We start from the raw sequence: 18,164 nt of genomic DNA on the forward strand, positions 1-18,164 counted from the left end.
GTGCTTTTATATGAGTAATGGTTTCGCATTAACACGTGATACAAAATTAATACACGATATTAATATTAATGCAGTATATTAATAGTGAACATATTTTTACTACGAATTCTTAGCAAATAATAGGTAAGGCCTCCTTGAAATCTCACAAAAGACTCAAGTAATACAATATGCAAGAACATTAATCTTCAAAGTCTAAGTACGTTACTTTTATACAGTCAGTTCAGGCTTTATTCGACACGAATTTCATTGCGCTCACCCCGCGCGGCCGCCGCGCAGCGGCCGTGCGTCTAATTACGCTCTATTTATTTAGCTTTTGCGTTTTAACTTAAATGAACGTCCTGGACACGCCGGCGAGTATGATTGTATTATTCAGAGGATTTTAAATGTTGTTGCGTAGTAAATAGAATGCAGATTCACCAAAAATGTACATGAAGGTATGGTACCTGGGCGGTCGCCGCGTAGCGTTAGGGTTAAATCATGTTTTTTTAAATCTGGTGCAGATTTTTTTTTTTTCAATTGAGTAAGCCCATCATATCAGAGCAAGTTGACAAGACTGTATTTCATGAATTAGTGTTTCCAAAAAAAAAAAATTCTCGGAACGTAAGAGCAATGACCCACGATGCGTTGCGGCGCGTCGGCGTTGTAACGCATATGCGGTGACCTTTTCTTGTACAACGTATAAATTAGAATTACATGTCACATGGTACGTTGCATCGGACACGAGGCAGGAGACGAAGCGGGGAGTAATTTAGAGTGGTGGCTGGCACGGGTGCGGGCGCAGGTGAGTATAAATCAAATGTACGTAGATATTCCTTGCGTTCACAGTCGCCACGCGCGCCGCGCGGGTAGATCTATTGGCTCGGTCCGCCTGTACCTTTCACAGTGCTTGGTCTAATGATCTGTTTGCGATTTCGACGTGTGGTCCTACCCGCTCATAACCACTTCGGCACTGTGTGAAAGGGAAAACGGCAAGACGACAATGCTGCTACGATACTGCTGCTGCTACCTGTAGCGTCCGTGTGATCTCGCTCTAAGCTCCTTTAGAAGTACGGACCGTACATATATATAATACATATTATAATATATATATATATATATATATGTATTACCAACGTAAAGTCTCTTTTGTTATGACCTTCAATGCCCTGTAGCCTTCGTTTTTGTCGTTTGTACTAAAATTACACTCTCTACTCATTGACTTACAATTATATGGACGTCGGGTCCGCGCTAAAAAGTGTCCGCACTTGTAAGGCGCTAAAACCGTATACAGAGCGCGACACTCCGCTTTAGTCTTCATTTGTTCTACTGACAGCGCGATACTGCGATGACATTACAATTTAAATTTCGAATAGGTTGACTTGGGACATTTTTTTCGTGGTTTTTGTATTAGACCCGTCGTCCATTTATTTGTAAGTCAATGTCTCTACTCATTAATTTAGTGCGGAGCGTTAAGTATTCGTTCACAAATGCAGGAATTATAATGATTAAAACTTTCTTGTAAAATAATGGATTAATTTGCTAGAGTGATACAACATTTCCATTGCACAATACTACACAGAGAATATTAAATAGCTTTTTTTCAAGCCATTTCTATTACTCAAGTATTCAATACTAGGCTAATGATTTCGTAGAAAAATATGACTTACAAATATAGGTATACTTCTCTACCCAATAGAATAAATCATTCGTATCTTATAGAGGCTTTTATGAGAGATAAATATTAATTGTATCACATAAAAGTTAATCAAAATTAAACTACAATGACCTCAGTGTTCCAGTAGCTTTACGTCTCTGAACGGCTTTTCGGTAGGACCAATATTAACGAAATGACTTTTTAAAATTGGTTTTGCTCTGGATATTTGGTTACTTTGGTTCTCATAATACACAGAGCACGTAATTAAATTGTCTGCTTTATTAATATTTATACACACATATATATACAGCATTTTACTACTTATCAAATAAAACCCACAAGTCAATCTGTTTTTATCTGGCGACGCAGAGCACTTGACGAGGAGATTTCGGGATCGATTCCGGTAGAACCAATTTTTCTAAATTGTTTCTACTCTGCATGTTAACTTACATGAAGTTCATTTTGTAACTCCATACTCATAGTTCAGGGTATCGCTCAGACTTTTAGCCCAGGTGATTGGTATGGCTGTCTGGCGTATTGTACTTAACGTAGATATGAACAGCTATCAATTTACACTGTATAGGTACGTATGTATGTGTCCCAAATAGGCTCTTTCTCTTGCCACTTTGGTATATAATAGGCCTTACGGTTGAGCAGACCAGATAATAACAAAGCTGAGCCACCTAGACGTTAGTGAGTCTTGTGAAAATGTTACAAAATATTAATGCTTTGTATAATACATTATATAATATATTGTATAATTTATTTATGATAAATTACAATGAACCTATAGCTAATGTACTCGTATTTCAAAATAAGCGTCTTTACTTTGAAGCAATCACGTAGTTACAAGCTTTTATACAAGTTTTCATGAGTCCCCTGGAACCCTTCTCAGAAATTGAACAGCCTGTGACGTACGATGTTGTTTGTTAAGTTTCTTGTGGTTCTTTGTTTTCTAAAATGGAACAAAGAAGAACAGTTTCGCTAACAAAAAGCATTCCGTAATTTTTTATTGTGACTGAGCAGAGAGAATAACGAATGTAATAATATTCGTTATTTTGACACAATCAATAAAAAATAGCTAATCTTTCCTTATAGTAGGAATGATGAAAATCCATTTTCTATTCTTGACACAACCTATTGTGAAACATTCGAACAAAATTACTTAGTTATTATAAGGTCATAACATATATACTTAGATAGAACTAACTAGTCATATTTTAGGTCATTGGGCCGATGAGGCAATTCACGGGCTGCTAGTTTCAATATTAACCACCGAAATTCTGTTACAATGAACTCAGTCCATGATCCTTTAATGGTGTTGCCCTCACGAAACTGTTGCTCTACAACAGATGGCTGTAATCTGTTAGCGTCGTTTTAATTAACCTTGTAAACTATATCAATTGCCTACGCACACAGATTCAGAAAAAGCAATATAGAACAAGTGCTATGAATATAGATTTATTTATACTACATGACGGGATATAGAAATCGTACGCCTGGTTATAAGCGACACGCCTGTCCATAGCAGTTGCAGTTGCCACTTAGAGCTTTAAATCGCAAAGATTTGTGGAGCCCTGCCCCTGCGCCTATCACCTTGAGACATATGTTAACTATGTGCCTGTAATTTCACCAGCACGTTTACAATTCAAAACTGGAACTCAGTAATGCTCACTTTACTGCTTGGCGGCAGAAATAATTATAAAAATGGTGAGAAATTTACTATGCATGACTTCGAAAAACTTTCATAGGTTTCTCACAGATGGCGCTAGTGTAAAAAGCCGCTAAAAACCAAAAACAAAGATCTGCAATAAGCACATAGAGAAATTCGTAAGCTCTGCTACTTCGTTTTTTGCCTTAGTTAGTAGAGCGATAGCCCCGGTTTGGCGAAAAATTCCACTGGTTCGAGTTCAGCCGGATCAAGAGATTTGTTTGTGTCAATAATAACAACAAACTAGTACATGAATATTATGATAGAAACAACATCGTGACATTCAATAAAATAAATATTGTAATTTAAAGTGGATACATACTGCGACTTTTAACGCGTTCGTGAAACGCATGATTGCATCGCTACACTCGCGATTTATAGGCGATTGCATCGATACCAAGGCACTCAGCATTGATACGAACACACAATTGCCTCGATGCAGTCGCCTTTAAATCCCAAGTGTAGCGATGCAATCGCGCATTTGTATCGATGCAGTCGCGCGTGTATGTAAAAGTAGACGGTCAGCAACTGCATCGGTACTCCATCGCGTTTGCATCGCTGCTAAAAGTAGCTATGTGTAACCGCTCTTAATGTTACTTACGTGTTCTTTGAGTTACACAGTGAAATACAAAAAAATAGGATCGTTCTGCCACTATATACACCAATGTTAATAAACCATGTGAGTTATATGCAATACACAAAGCGTGCATACGTGTTTCATAGCATACAGGCTGTCGGGAATATCAAATGAACCAACTCGATTTATAGTTATCTGGTTTCTTTTTCGCTGTATATAATTATAAAAAAAATATAGTTATTATATTAAAATCAAACCTGAAAATTTTGAAATTTAAAGGTACAGTGTCTCTACTATAAGATTACAGTGACAGTTACTGCTAGCGACAGCGTAAAATGTTTGTATACAAAATGTTGTATCATCTTGTGATCGTTAGGTGCGCTGTATAATTTGCCATACAAAGTTTAGAACGCAATTTACGCGGACGCTAGCGACAACTGTCACAATAAACTCGTGGTAGAGAAACTAGTTTTAATTTTAATTAAGTTTTAAATAGTTGATCATTACTGATTGGTATAATAGATGACAATTTATTTATTTTTTATAATAATACTAAGTAACGGAACGAACAAGTCGTGCGGCAGATGTAAGCTACACGCCTATCCATAACAGTTGCAGTGCCACTCAGAGGTTTAAATCACAAAGATCTGAGGGGCACTGTTACTCTGAGACATAAGTTGACAAGTTCCATGTGCCTGTAATTTCACCAGCACCCTTACCCTTCAAAACCGGAACACAGTAATTCTGACATTACTGCTTGGCGATAGAAATAGATAAGGTGGCAGTACTTCCCTGGATGAACTATTTCACAAGGAGCTCTACTGCTACTAATTTTATTATACCCAACAACTTGTAACTCAGAGGATGACTTAATGTGTGATGTCTGAAACACCTTTACGTCAAAGTGATACCGACAAATCGAAGGTCATTATCGTTATTTCATTTCATATATTCCATATTTGATTCTTGTGCTATTTCGTAAAATTGCTTTTCATCACACTTGCTCGTAAATAGTATAACTGCGTGGGGCTAACTAGACTACAATGCCCCAAATAATAACTTCGGGCGTTTTTTTATTTACAGCCATGGTAAGGTGTTTTTTTTTATTTGTAGCACGACATATTTCCATAAATAGGTAAAAAAAAAAAAGGTTCAAGTTCAAGCAAGGAGTTTACTTAAGTTCAATATTAAAACATTCGCATTTAATGTTTCTAAACAGAAACGTAATTGCAATTCAGCCACATACTACTTAAATACTTATTATTAAGAAGTTCTTATTTTAATATTGATTTTAATTATTTTCTGTATATTTTTTTTGCAATCCATCATGGCTGTATGCATCTTTGCTTTTTACAACATTTTAGTTCAAGTTGTATTTATTATCGACGGAAGAATAGAAGAAGCTGGCCATGTGTTGATAAAAAAAAACCCGCCATTTACAAAATCCATAATTTGTTGTGTTATTTAACCATACTTATTCATACAAGAAATAAATATTATATTTATTTCCTCGCAAATGTGATTGATGAAAATCATCATATCACAGATGTTAAAAAAACGCAAAACTCGAGTTATAGATTCTAATAGACCTTCGTTAGTAATTTCTTGTTTCCCGTCAGTACATAATGTACTATTATATAATAGTGAACATTACAAAATTATTTTCTGTCTCGGAGCAGTGGATACCACAGAGAAGCTAAAACATAGGTTTGGAGTAAATCGTCCTGGATAATTTCGGGGAGAAGCCAAAATTTATCAAGGCATACATAATGTAAACGTAATAATATCGTATCTTAATACTTGGAAATAGAGTTTGCAGTATGTTTTAATTGTCATAGGTTTTATTTTATTTGACTGTTGCCACGCATCCTTTATAAACAGTTTTATGGCACGTGTAGGCTAAGGTACTTAGCGGCTTTGCCTGCTGAGCTTGTTGAGCGCGCACTAGTGCGGAGATAAAAGGCCTTGTAGTGCTGGGATACAATTGTTTAAAGTTGAAGTTAATCAATTTTTAAATTAAAAAATCAAAATGCTTGTTTTAAATCTAAATTCTCTCACATCGAGTGTATTAAGTCCCTTGATACTGACTTACCCTTTCCGTTACACTCTGTATGGTATATTTTACAACAGTATTTTGAAATAGCGATAAATAAGGTGTTTACTCGTGAATTCCACCTACCATAATAGTATAAAATGGAACTATTTTCTGGGATCTAAATTTTGTATATTTCGTTTTTCAAACAAACAAACGTTTCGGGCTCCTTACAGGTCCCATGGTCACGGCCGACTGTGATAAACGTTGGTTTGAAAAAAACAAGTATATTTATTAGATATATTTAGATCCGAAAAAATAGTTTCATTCCCTATATTATTATGTAACAGTCGCAGAAACCTTAGAACTCGATATACAATGATAGCATTTTATTTGCGGTTTCTAAGTCACGTGAGTGCTAAAAGGCTTACGTTTTATGAAAAATAAGCTTCATATCCAAGGTTTGGCAATATAGAGTAAGAGAAAACGATTGTTTTGTATAAATTATATAAGATTATAGCGCGTCCAGATTGCGTAGCTGTGTAATTACTTTGTGAATTTACCTAATAGCCTTCAAGTAAATTGAAGACGTTCTCTGAAATTGTATGCGGTATTGTTATTAATTGAACGCCAATGGATTTGAATACAGTTACGGATGGCATTGTGGTGTAATAAAGTAATTGCTCGTATATTTATTTATACAAAACATATTAACAAGTTATGTAGTTATAATTTAAGGCTTATTAATTCCTATAAATTAAAATAAAAAAAATAAAAAATGAGCCTAGAAACAGTACAGTTCAATTTTGTGTAATATGCAAATATTACACAAAATAATATTTTCACATAAATATTTTGTGAGTATATTATTATGAAAATAGAATGTGAGGAATATCCGGCAGTCGCTAGAAAAAGTAAAACTTAGGTTTTTAGCAGCACCTCGTATTAAAGGCTTTCTTTTTTTGACTCTTTATTTATTTAGGGGCTTTGATCATTATTGAACATGTCAGCCCCTTACAATTAGAACGCTAAAAATTTCAGCTAGTTAAGTTCATATTTAATTATGTTTCTCAAATATTTGTATTCCAATTATCGTTCACCAGTCAATTATCTACTGCAACCTCCCCAACTAATAAAACCAAACTATAGGACTTGAAGACCTCTGAATAATATCCATGTTAGCCTTATGTGCCAACTTCCCACTCAGAAAGTCTAATAGTTTAAGGGCTCTATTACTTCTTAGATTAAGACGTATATTAGATGTGATATGGCTTACTGAGAGTTTGGAACTTTGTTTCCATGTGTTGTATGAGTAGATTTTGTATGAAGGTTGAACCAAGAAACCCCAAATAAATAAATATACATATATAAATATCTAAGACAATACCACTTATGTTGCTCGGACCCCAAAGCAAGTAACTAAAGTGGTAACGTCATATAGTTTATGTCTGAGCTCGCATCTCCTTTTTCTTTCCCATCCCAATCCGTGCTACGCCAAAGCCCCATCAACCGCCAGTGACGCAAAAATGGTGTGTAATATTACATTCGAACTAGAAAAATCTGTGTCGGCATACATCGCAAATTTTTACAAACTATCCGCATCTCCGCCTGGCATTGAGCTGTGTATCGTAAGTTTTTCATGGGGGTGTTATTGATGGTCAGCTGCATGTAAAGCGGAGAAGCAGTGTGAACGAGCCGAGAGGATCTAAAGTTTGGTGGAAGCAGAACTTGGCGTCCCTTTACTTTGCGAGTTCACCACGAGTCCATCAAAGGTTACAAGTTTTTTTTCACGTATTGCGTCACCAAGAAGCATTTGTGTTATGGAAATCGGAAACAACGACAGTACCACGAACACCTAGATCCGAAACAATATTGAAAACTTAGTTTCTATATAGTCGTAGTCGGGGATCGAACCCGAGACTTCTGAGATGGCATCACCACTAAAACCGATGTGCAAGCCCCTCGACCATGGAGGGCTGGACTGTACAACTATTTCCTTAATACCCCTCGACTATCTTTGGATCTCCAAACTCACCAGAATACAAGTTTTCATGGTATGTATATATATATATATATATATATATATATATATATATATATAACAATATATATATTCATAGTGTGTGTGTATATATATATACATACAATGAAAATATAGTAACATTATAGTACAGTAACATTAGATATAGGGACAGTAGAACTCCTCGTGAAAGAGTTCGTTCAGGAAAGTCTTGCCACCTAGCCGATTTCTGCCATCAAGCACTGATCTGAGGCTTTGCTACTTCGGCCACGTCCACAGAAGAAAACACCCGCTCAAACATGTAACACGAACACTAAGAGCACCACAACTCAAAATAGGAAGACCCATATTTACCTGGAACGACTCCATAAAACATAACATGGAATACTATCAACGTAACAAAGACGACTGGACAGAACTAACTAAAGACAATGATAAATTTAGGTAAGAAGTTGAAGAAATACATAAAATTCACACCGAATCAAAAGGGGAAAGAAATGAAACAACTCGAGCTCTATGGACGAGAACACATCCTCGGCCAGGAGAATCCACTAAGGCAATACGAAGCCCAACACCATCAACGCTCTTTCCTAACAACACTACCTAACCACTTATCCAAATAACTAACTAACCCTACTACTTACTTTCTCTCACGCGCTGCATAGCCGGCAGGAATCTGGCCATCGGTTCCGGCTGGTTGATCTTCCCCTCCACAATCCCGGGCGTGTCAATTGCCAATGAGCAATGACATCAAAAAAGGAGGAGGTTCTCAATTCAACTGTATGTTTTTTTTTGTATGTGTGTTACACGATAACTGCGGTATTTTGATGATTCTTTTCTTGTTGTAGAAATGGGGTACCTCAGTAGTGATCACGTTTAAATTTGAAGAAAATATTCCACTTCTAATGATGGCAAACTAGGGGATAATACTTTTGAGGCCGTTTTTTTAGTACTCTTTACTGAGATTATATGATTTAAAGCCCTGAGTGGTGCTTTGTTCGTCTTTGTATGTACGATTTGTTCGTCACGTCGCTTGATATCATTTCTTTTAAATTGATTTCTTCTAAAACTTAGACAAAGTTGTTTTTGTAAATACGAAAAACTAGCTCAGTTTTCCATTTTTGCTTAGTCGAAGTCAAAGTCTATTTTATAAATCTCAGTCTTATTGTTTTATTAGCGAAACACTATACATATCACAGGAATGCACTGACAAATAATACATGTGATAGTAACTGAGTGTATACAATTTTGATGTACTCGTATGAATATTGAAACCTTTGAGAAATACATTAGGTTCAATTAGATTTGATTGTATATTGATGACTTTTTTCTCTAAATTAAATTTAAACTCCGAATTCCAAAACAAAAGAAAATCCCTTTAAGTATATTCTTATAATTTCTTGTGCTCAATCTGCCTGGAGCTTTATCACTGATTGTTCAAAAATAAAATATCAAAAATATTATTTTTTTTAACGGTATTATTTTGGTGCTCCTTTGATCATTAGGTATTTGGTGAGTTCATTAAGTGATAGTATGACGACCGCTCACACACATAACAGACAGATTATGTTGTTGAGTAATTAGTTGTCGTATCTTTTGTAATTTACTAATGTACGAAACGTGAAAAATACATGAAACATGCGTTGTTGTGATTTACCGTGTTATTTTGATTAAAAGAAAAGTAAAATAAAATTGTTTATTGAATAACGTATTGTACAATTGAATAACTGAATACTAATTATGCGAATAAATGTACAATATAACACATATATCTGAACTAGGAGAATCCTGTATTTCAGGTAAAAAATACTAATTATGCAGGTGAATATATGATGATTAAATTATAAACAAAAAAGAATATTGAAATATAAACAAAACAATAATAATAATTAAATAATGTAATGCAAATCATATACCTATTACGCTTAAATTAGACAACATTTATTTTGAGATAATTAATAAATTCTCTGTATCATCGTAGGACATATTTTGAAGGAATTCTTGGAGAATTTTCTTAACCTTTATGTAACAAAAATGATATATGGCCAGTTTAGCGTTTAATTTATTGTACAAAATTGGACCAAGAAACACAAAAAATCTGGAAATAAACACATGTTTTGATGATACAATTTTGGGGCAGACAATATCTTTTCGTCGTTTGTTAGTGTTTTCAGTACTATATGGGCACGCAATGTGCTGTTTGAGAACTGTGGACTTAATAAATAATTGCCTTACACTTACTTACGTACGTACTTTTTTTACTAAGTAGGACATATAGAAATCCGCGTTATCAGAATTATAAACTGGGTTAAAGTCAATGTTGCATAAATCTTTTTCAAGTTTATTTATATTGATTTTAGAAATTATTTGCGTGTAAGTAGAATTAAGCAATTTACGATTAAGGGTTAGTAGGGCGACTCTATGATCGGTTATTGTCGAGTTAGTAACTAATGCCATTGATTTAAAAATGGATTCAATCATAATATGGTCAAAGCAAGAGCCGTTTTGATGAGTGGGGAGAGTGTGCAAAGGAAGTAAGCGAAATGAAAACGAAACGAGCATAGGTTTAGGTACTCTTGAATGAAGCATATGAAGCATATGAAGATATTTACTACATGTCATAATCTTATTTAAGAGCTAGACTCTTGTCGGTGTTAAATATAATAAGAAAAAAAGAAATGATCACTAAAAAAACTAAATTATGAACCAAAAATTAATTAGCGTCATCATTCACCAAAAAAAGCCGAACCTTTACTAAGTCATTAGTCTAGTTAATAGGAGAGCGGGAGTTCTTCTAATCTCCCAATTTCCAGAGCACCGGAAAAAGCATAAGTACATTTACAAATTAATTTACAAACGAATTCTTTATTGGTGTTACGTCTGCTGTGTATATTTTCTCTTCCAATGATATTTTTTTTTATTCATTACTTAAGTCTTTTAACGAGGAAGTATAATCTAATTTTCATTTCCCAAAATAACGTCCTTCTATTTTTTAATATAAATGCATGGTTCGAATTTCTTTTGTTCATTTGCACGTGTTTGGAAATGAACATTCTATTTAAATATATGTACGTATTGTGCGGACTCTTTACATAACGGAATTTATTTTTAATTATTTTGTTGAATGTAATTTCAAGCAAGTAAAACGTACGTTGAGAAATATTATTATTGTTATACAAACAAAGAACAATTTGATTATAATGACGGTAAGAATAATCATCCCGTACCACTCTGCTACGAACACATAGCAATGTACGCACAAATAAACTACGTCGCAATACTGTGTCGCCATGTTATGAAACATAAGTTCTTCTTACATACGATGACATTCTTATTTGCGTTCCATAGTATAAAAAATATAGAATAGTAAGCAAGAACATGCGTGTTTATCAAATTTCAATTTACCTGTCTTTATCAAATTGGCACACAAAATCCGGTGAATATTTTATGCGTTCTATTTTCCAACCCACGGCGTGTATACAATACCATAATTACACGTTCGTGTTACTTTGTTACACAACACTCCACGTATACGTAGATACCACCACTTTTGATATGAGAAATATCACACCTTGAGCGTCTTACGATATGTATTATTACAGACTGTGGAATGGTTTAAAATTCAACATTTCATATGTTATATTTCTTACTATGACGTAAAACTATCAGAGCCGAAAGATTTGCCTGAAAACTACAGCGGCTTATGATGTAAAATTACTTACATTGAACATGATTTATTTATCATTAGTATGCTAACATTATTACATACAGTAATTTTTACGCCTTCAAAGTAGTATTATTTCTTGTGCGCACGCCTATCACAAGTTCATATAATAGTGTACTATGAACATGTGAAAAAAATCTATGTTTTTTATAATGACAATCACGAACAAAATACTTAAATAAAACTATAATATGATACATGAATGTTATTCCGTAGCATAATTACAATCAATCAAAAGAGTTAAACTAGAATGATGCTGACGCACACCTACGTTACTTTGTGCGTCTGTGACACTGGTTTAAATAAATGAAAAAAACTGGATATCTTTTAGTCACCGAATTTTCAGATTTTCGAGATTGCTACACATAGGAACGATTTTTTTTAGATTGTTTTTTCAAACAAGCCAACATTTTGTTCGAATAACAAACAAGCGTGATTTCGATCCGAAATTATTGCTTCATTTCCTATCTTCAATCATCATCAACCCATTTATACGTCCCGCTGCTAAGCATGGGTCTGCTCTATGCCGGTGTTTTAGGCCATTGTTTACTTCGCTGGCCCAATGCAGGTTGTGGACATCACACGTTTTACGAAGGTGTGAACGTGAATGGTAAATCAAAATCAAATTAAATTTCGCGCATAAATTCCGAAAAATTCAGAGGTGATTCTGACTCGAACGCACGGCCTCTGCTAAAGAGGGCTTTGGTCAAATCATTAAGCTACCACGGCTATAATAGTTATATTATTAGTTACTAGATATTTCAAATTACTGTTTAATAATCGCATTATTAATTTCTGCCGACAAGCAGTAATGTGAACATTACTGCGTTCCGGTTTGGAAGGGTGAAGGGTGCTGGTGAAATTACAGGCACAAGGGCCTTCTCTACTTATGTCTCATTATTACGTTGACGGGCGCAGTGGCAGTGCACCTAAGATCTTTGCAATTTTAAGCTCTGAGTGGCACTGTAACTGTTATGAATAGGCTTATCGCTTACTACCAGGCGCATGACTTGTTCGTCCTGTCAAAAAATATTATATAAAGAAAATCAATAACTACGGCACTTAGACATGAATAATATTGTTGAGACATTAAATAAGATTTCAACGTTCTAATGATAGATGATACGATTCTATGAACTGCCTCCGTGGCCGAACGGTTACCATGCCGGACTGCCACGCAGAGGTCCTAGGTTCAGTTCCCGGGTCGGGAGAAATATTTGTAAGGCCTACATTTATTTCTTTCATGAGTTTGGGTGTAATTTGTGGTTGTCTATGTGTGTGTCCATAGCACCCGCGACACAGGGTTTTCCCTAGTGCGGGGATATGTTGAGTGAGTGCGTTATTTAAAAAAAAATATTGAAGTTTTTCGAATGTCGAATAATACACATGAAAATATGCACAAGGTATAGGTACATAAGGCTTTTTATTCATCTTACCAACTTCAACAAGCTATCATAACACGTCACGGCACTTATTAAAAGAATATCCTTAGACCACTTTCTACCATATGGGTACACCCTTAAAAAGCCAATGTAAATATTTGGTGCGTTAAGTGCTCATTAAGGTCGCACGGGCTCCGTTAATAATAAATCAAGCAAGTTAATCGCAAACGATTTTACGCACAATGGACCTTGAACTTAATATACCTGTGAACACGGTTTCAATCCAAAAAATGACTTGGCTTTTGACTAAAGTTAACGTTAAAAGCGAACTTTCCTTATAAGGTTCTTTTTTCTGAGTCATCGCTTTTATATAATTATAAGAACTTTGTGAAAAGTCCCGCGGAAAGGTAAGGGCCTTGCTTTTTTACCTTGTGTTTCTGCTATCTTCAGCAGAAGTTTGTTTAAATATTATAGTAGAGTTGTCATTTATCCCTAAAACAAAAAAACAAAAATAAAAAAATTATGTCCAACCTTCCAGGGGTAAGATTTCATTACATGCCTGTTGATGTTGTTGACCACTATATTTATCTAGGATACAAAATAACTTTGACCCCGCTAAACCAAATGGCGGAGGTCCATAGGCGCATAGCACAGGCTTAGTCAGCTTGTGGGATCAACCAGCAAAAATTGCGATGCAAACGCCTACCACAGGAGCTAAAGACTCAACGGTCAAAAAAAGAAGAAAGGTCTTCAACTAGTGTGTCCTACCAGTATTCACTGTATTCGCTATGGCATGAAAACAACGAATATAACGAAGAAGTCCGCAGAGAACTTACGAGTCGCACAGAGGGCAATAGAAAAAGCAATATTAGGATGAACATTGCTTGATCGATGACCGAATGAGCGTATTCGACGATAACTAAAGTCGAGGCCGTTGTACACAAAATTAATACGATGAAATGGAAGATGGATCCAGATCAGTGGAAAACGAGTATCATGGAGTGGCGACCATGGGGCAACACGCGCAGCAGAGGTCGTCCGCCACTTCGTTGGGTGGATGACGTTAAAATGTTCCCGGGCCGCAACTGGATGGATATGGCACGGAAGCGACGTAAATGGACAAATATGGAGGAGGTCTATGTCCGAAGACGGTTGAAGTAGACGCTGCTTGATGATGATGATGATCATTTATCTATTTAAACCAAATTGTTTCCCATACATAACATCATCCAAACTAATATTATAAATGCGAAAGTAACATTTGTTATAGACGGCACGAACAAGTCGTGCGCCTGATGGTAAGCGATACGCCTATCAATAATGGCACGTGCACACTTGTCTGATCTGACTTGACGCTGCCGCTCCCCCAAACCTCACCTGTCCTGACGCAGTTCAGGATCGCTCAGACAAATGTTAGTCCGGCTTATCAATAGCAGTGCCACTCAGAGCTTTAGGTCGCAAAGATTTTAGGAGCATCACATTACCAAATTTAATGAATTTTGGTGAAGAGATAGATGGAATCTAGAAGGACACAGGCTACTTATTTTCACAAAAATAATTCTTAAAGTAATCTGCCCGAAGTACTTAATAATAATAAATAAATATGTTAAGACATAAATGTACCTAAAATATATGTATACGTAATAAATATACGTATATTTATTTATTTAAACACTTTATTGTACCACAAAGTAAATTACAAATTTTTAAAAACAATTTAAATATTTGCGTACAAAGGCGAGCTTATCCCATAAAAAGACTTCTTCCAACTAACCTTTGAAAATCTGAGAGGAAAGTTGGTTTATGGGGTGGCATTAAAAATAGAAAAATAAAGAAATGGAATATACTATACTCAATAAATACACAGATAAATTTATTATATCAAATGTATATATACGAATACATATATGTGTATTACGTAACGTTGATACATTAATGCATTCAAAATCTATAATAAAATGAATGCATAAAATAAAACTATAAATAAATATATCAAACGTAAACAAATATTTCATAGCTCTAATATGTGGAGTCTGAACAATCCCAAACTTCAAAAGACCACCCTTGAAAACCCGGACCGAAGGCCTGACCTCGACCGGGAGAAGGTTCCACATACGGGCAGCATTTACTGTGAATGAGCCCGAATATTTTTGGGAACTGTGTTGTAGAAGGACGAGGGATAAATTGGAGCCAGAACGCAGGCGCTCACCCATGGCCTGATGGTATTGAAAACGCTCACGTAGATAGCTAGGTGAAGTGGGATGGAACAGGATTTTATAGAGGAAGCATAAGATGTGAGTATTTCTACGTAAACGAATAGGCTACAACTTCAACTCATCTCTCTTGGAAATGTGGTCGTAACACAAATCTGATATATTGATTTTGCAGCCGCTCCAATTTATTAAGAAGGTCCTCCGAAAGATCAAGATAGGCGACGTCACCATAGTCCAGAAGAGGAAAAAGAAGAGTGCGTATGAGCATAAACTTGGTAGGCAGAGGAAGAAAGTACTGCAGCCGCTTGAGGGAATGAAGTGATGCAAAGATTTTACGACTTACATTAGCGATATGCTCCGACCAAGAAAGTGTCTGATCCATTATGATGACCAAATTTTTAACTGAAGTGGAAAAAGGAATTATGTTGTCATTAAAAGCTAAATTGAGAATCACTATAGACTCTAACTTGGAGATGGAATGGCGATTGCCAATAATTATGGATTGGGACTTTTGTGTATTTAAAAGAAGTCCGTAGTTCTTTGCCCATACCGAAACCGTTTGTAGGTCGGAATTCAATATGCCGATAGCAGTAACTACATCCTCAAGACGAGCTGCAGTACAGATTTGAAGGTCATCGGCATAGAGATGGAAAGAAGTTATATATAGATGAGTGAAGATGTAATTCCACCGATTAAGACGGAAAAAAGTATAGGAGATAAAACCCCACCCTGCGGAACGCCAGCCGTAAGGCTACACCAGTTCGAGTGCGTGTCACCGATCTTTACGAGCTGGGCACGACCAAACAAATACGAACGAAACCATATAATACATGTGTAATAATAATTATAGAAATAATAATGCAATACCGATATCAATTGATTATGTTTCAGTTTGAACTGTTCATATATTAATTTAATTTGCTACACTCTTACAGGATATCACATGTATGTACCTAGTATAGTTATAAGCTTATTAACCTGTACTATACATGTGAATTGCAATAAATGAACATGAATACTTATTCTACGCGGGCACCAGGTAGTATATTTTATATATGAATCATTGTAACCGTCATTTTCTGTTATGAATATTGTTTATTCTTTGATATTATAAAAGTGTCTAACAGTGGAAGTAAAATAATGTATAAAAACTTGACACACCAAGGTAACTTTTAGTACAATGTAACTTTGAATTTTCTGTGTCTACGAAAATGACGGCTCTGTCCACGAAAATGGAGCAATAAATTGCCTATTTCAAAAACTTTCCGTTCTGTGGCAGGAGTTACCTACGTAAGTATGCGGAGAGGTTTCTTCGAGATATTGAAAGTATTTTAAACCACAATCAGCACAATCTTTAATACTTTAGTTTTTGTGTTATAGCCATATTAAACTTTGGAAAACGCCAAAGTGTTTGTAAAGAAACATTGATAAAAATAAGTTTACCTTAAGCCAAGTTAAATGAATGGTTCTCATCACTTTGCCGACTTAAATTATTATTACTTTCATCGCTTCGGTGTCCTCCTCACTGCAACTGCCTCTGTGACCGAACGGTCCCCACGATTCGAACGGTCCCGGGTTCGGGTCGGGAGAAATATTTATATGGCCTACATTAATTTCTATCGTGAGTTTGGGTGTAAATGGCAAATTTTTGATATCAATCGGAATCTTATTACCGAAGCGTACCCATTGCTCCTTTGATGAATTTGAGACTTTGTGAAGACGACTGTCAAGAACTGCTAATTTCTCGTATTTATGTCACGTCCATAGATTTTCCTATATGGTTACGTCTGTCACTACTTTCATAAAAAAAATGTCTTTTTTAACATAAACAACATTTTCATAAATGTACTGTGACGTTAGTTTAAGAATGTTAATCTCCTTAAACTTATCTCTCAAAGACACTATGAGGCCCAGATCGTAAATTGCCCTAACCGCACGTTTCTGCAGGAAAAAATTAATATCGGCGGCATTCCAAAGCAAAATACCGTATATCATTAAACTGTGAAAGTAGCTGAGGTAAACCCACAGACCAATACTTTCTTCCGTGGGTAAACCAATCTAGCTGTTTCGATGTCTGAAGTTTGTCTGTTTTGAAGTATGAGAATTTATTATAACAAATTAAAAGCTTAAATAACATTTATAAAATAGATACAAAACAGTGTACTCCAGAAGGTCAATACAGCACTTTCTGTAAGATAAGTACTCGTCGAAATCAATTTAATGAACTCAAACACGATAGTTCTACTGTACGTAGATGAGAAGTTGGGCAAAGCTGGTTGAAGTAAGTCGTACAGATACATGCTACCCAAGAGATTAGGACCTTTGAAATTTTTTTTTACGACAAGAAATACGTATATTTAAATGTTTAAACCTACACCTCGATCATTCTTTACTGTGCTACCACCTCTTTTTATGCAAACAATCATAGAACAATAAATACAATTAGAAGTAGTTAGCGTCTGGCGCGTGCCAACTATAGGTCTCGAAAGACCTATTTGACCTCAGTCCGCCATTTTCACTTTGTATGTTATGGTTGTGACATTATTTCGTGTCAATTCTCTAAAATATAGGAAAATGCCTTATTGTGCTGTTTTGGAGTTGAAAAATGATAGCTGCACTAAAAATATTACTCGTGGTGGTATTTCATATCATCGGAATGTCCTATTTTAATACATTTTCAATTTTCTGTTTACCGAAATATGTTTTTGTTACAAGAAACGAAAGTAAAGCTCATACCCCTATAGCAATATGGTCGCTTTTTTGGAGAACTAAATTAATAACTCCAATTCGTTCGAACGACGACGAATTGAAGTTATTAATGGCACATTGATTGAAATTTCAAAACGTCGTCACTTGCAATAATAGGTAGAGA

Source organism: Hyposmocoma kahamanoa, unplaced genomic scaffold (genome assembly GCF_003589595.1).
Source record: "Hyposmocoma kahamanoa isolate Upper Pololo Valley unplaced genomic scaffold, ASM358959v1 94, whole genome shotgun sequence".
NCBI lineage: Eukaryota > Metazoa > Arthropoda > Insecta > Lepidoptera > Cosmopterigidae > Hyposmocoma > Hyposmocoma kahamanoa.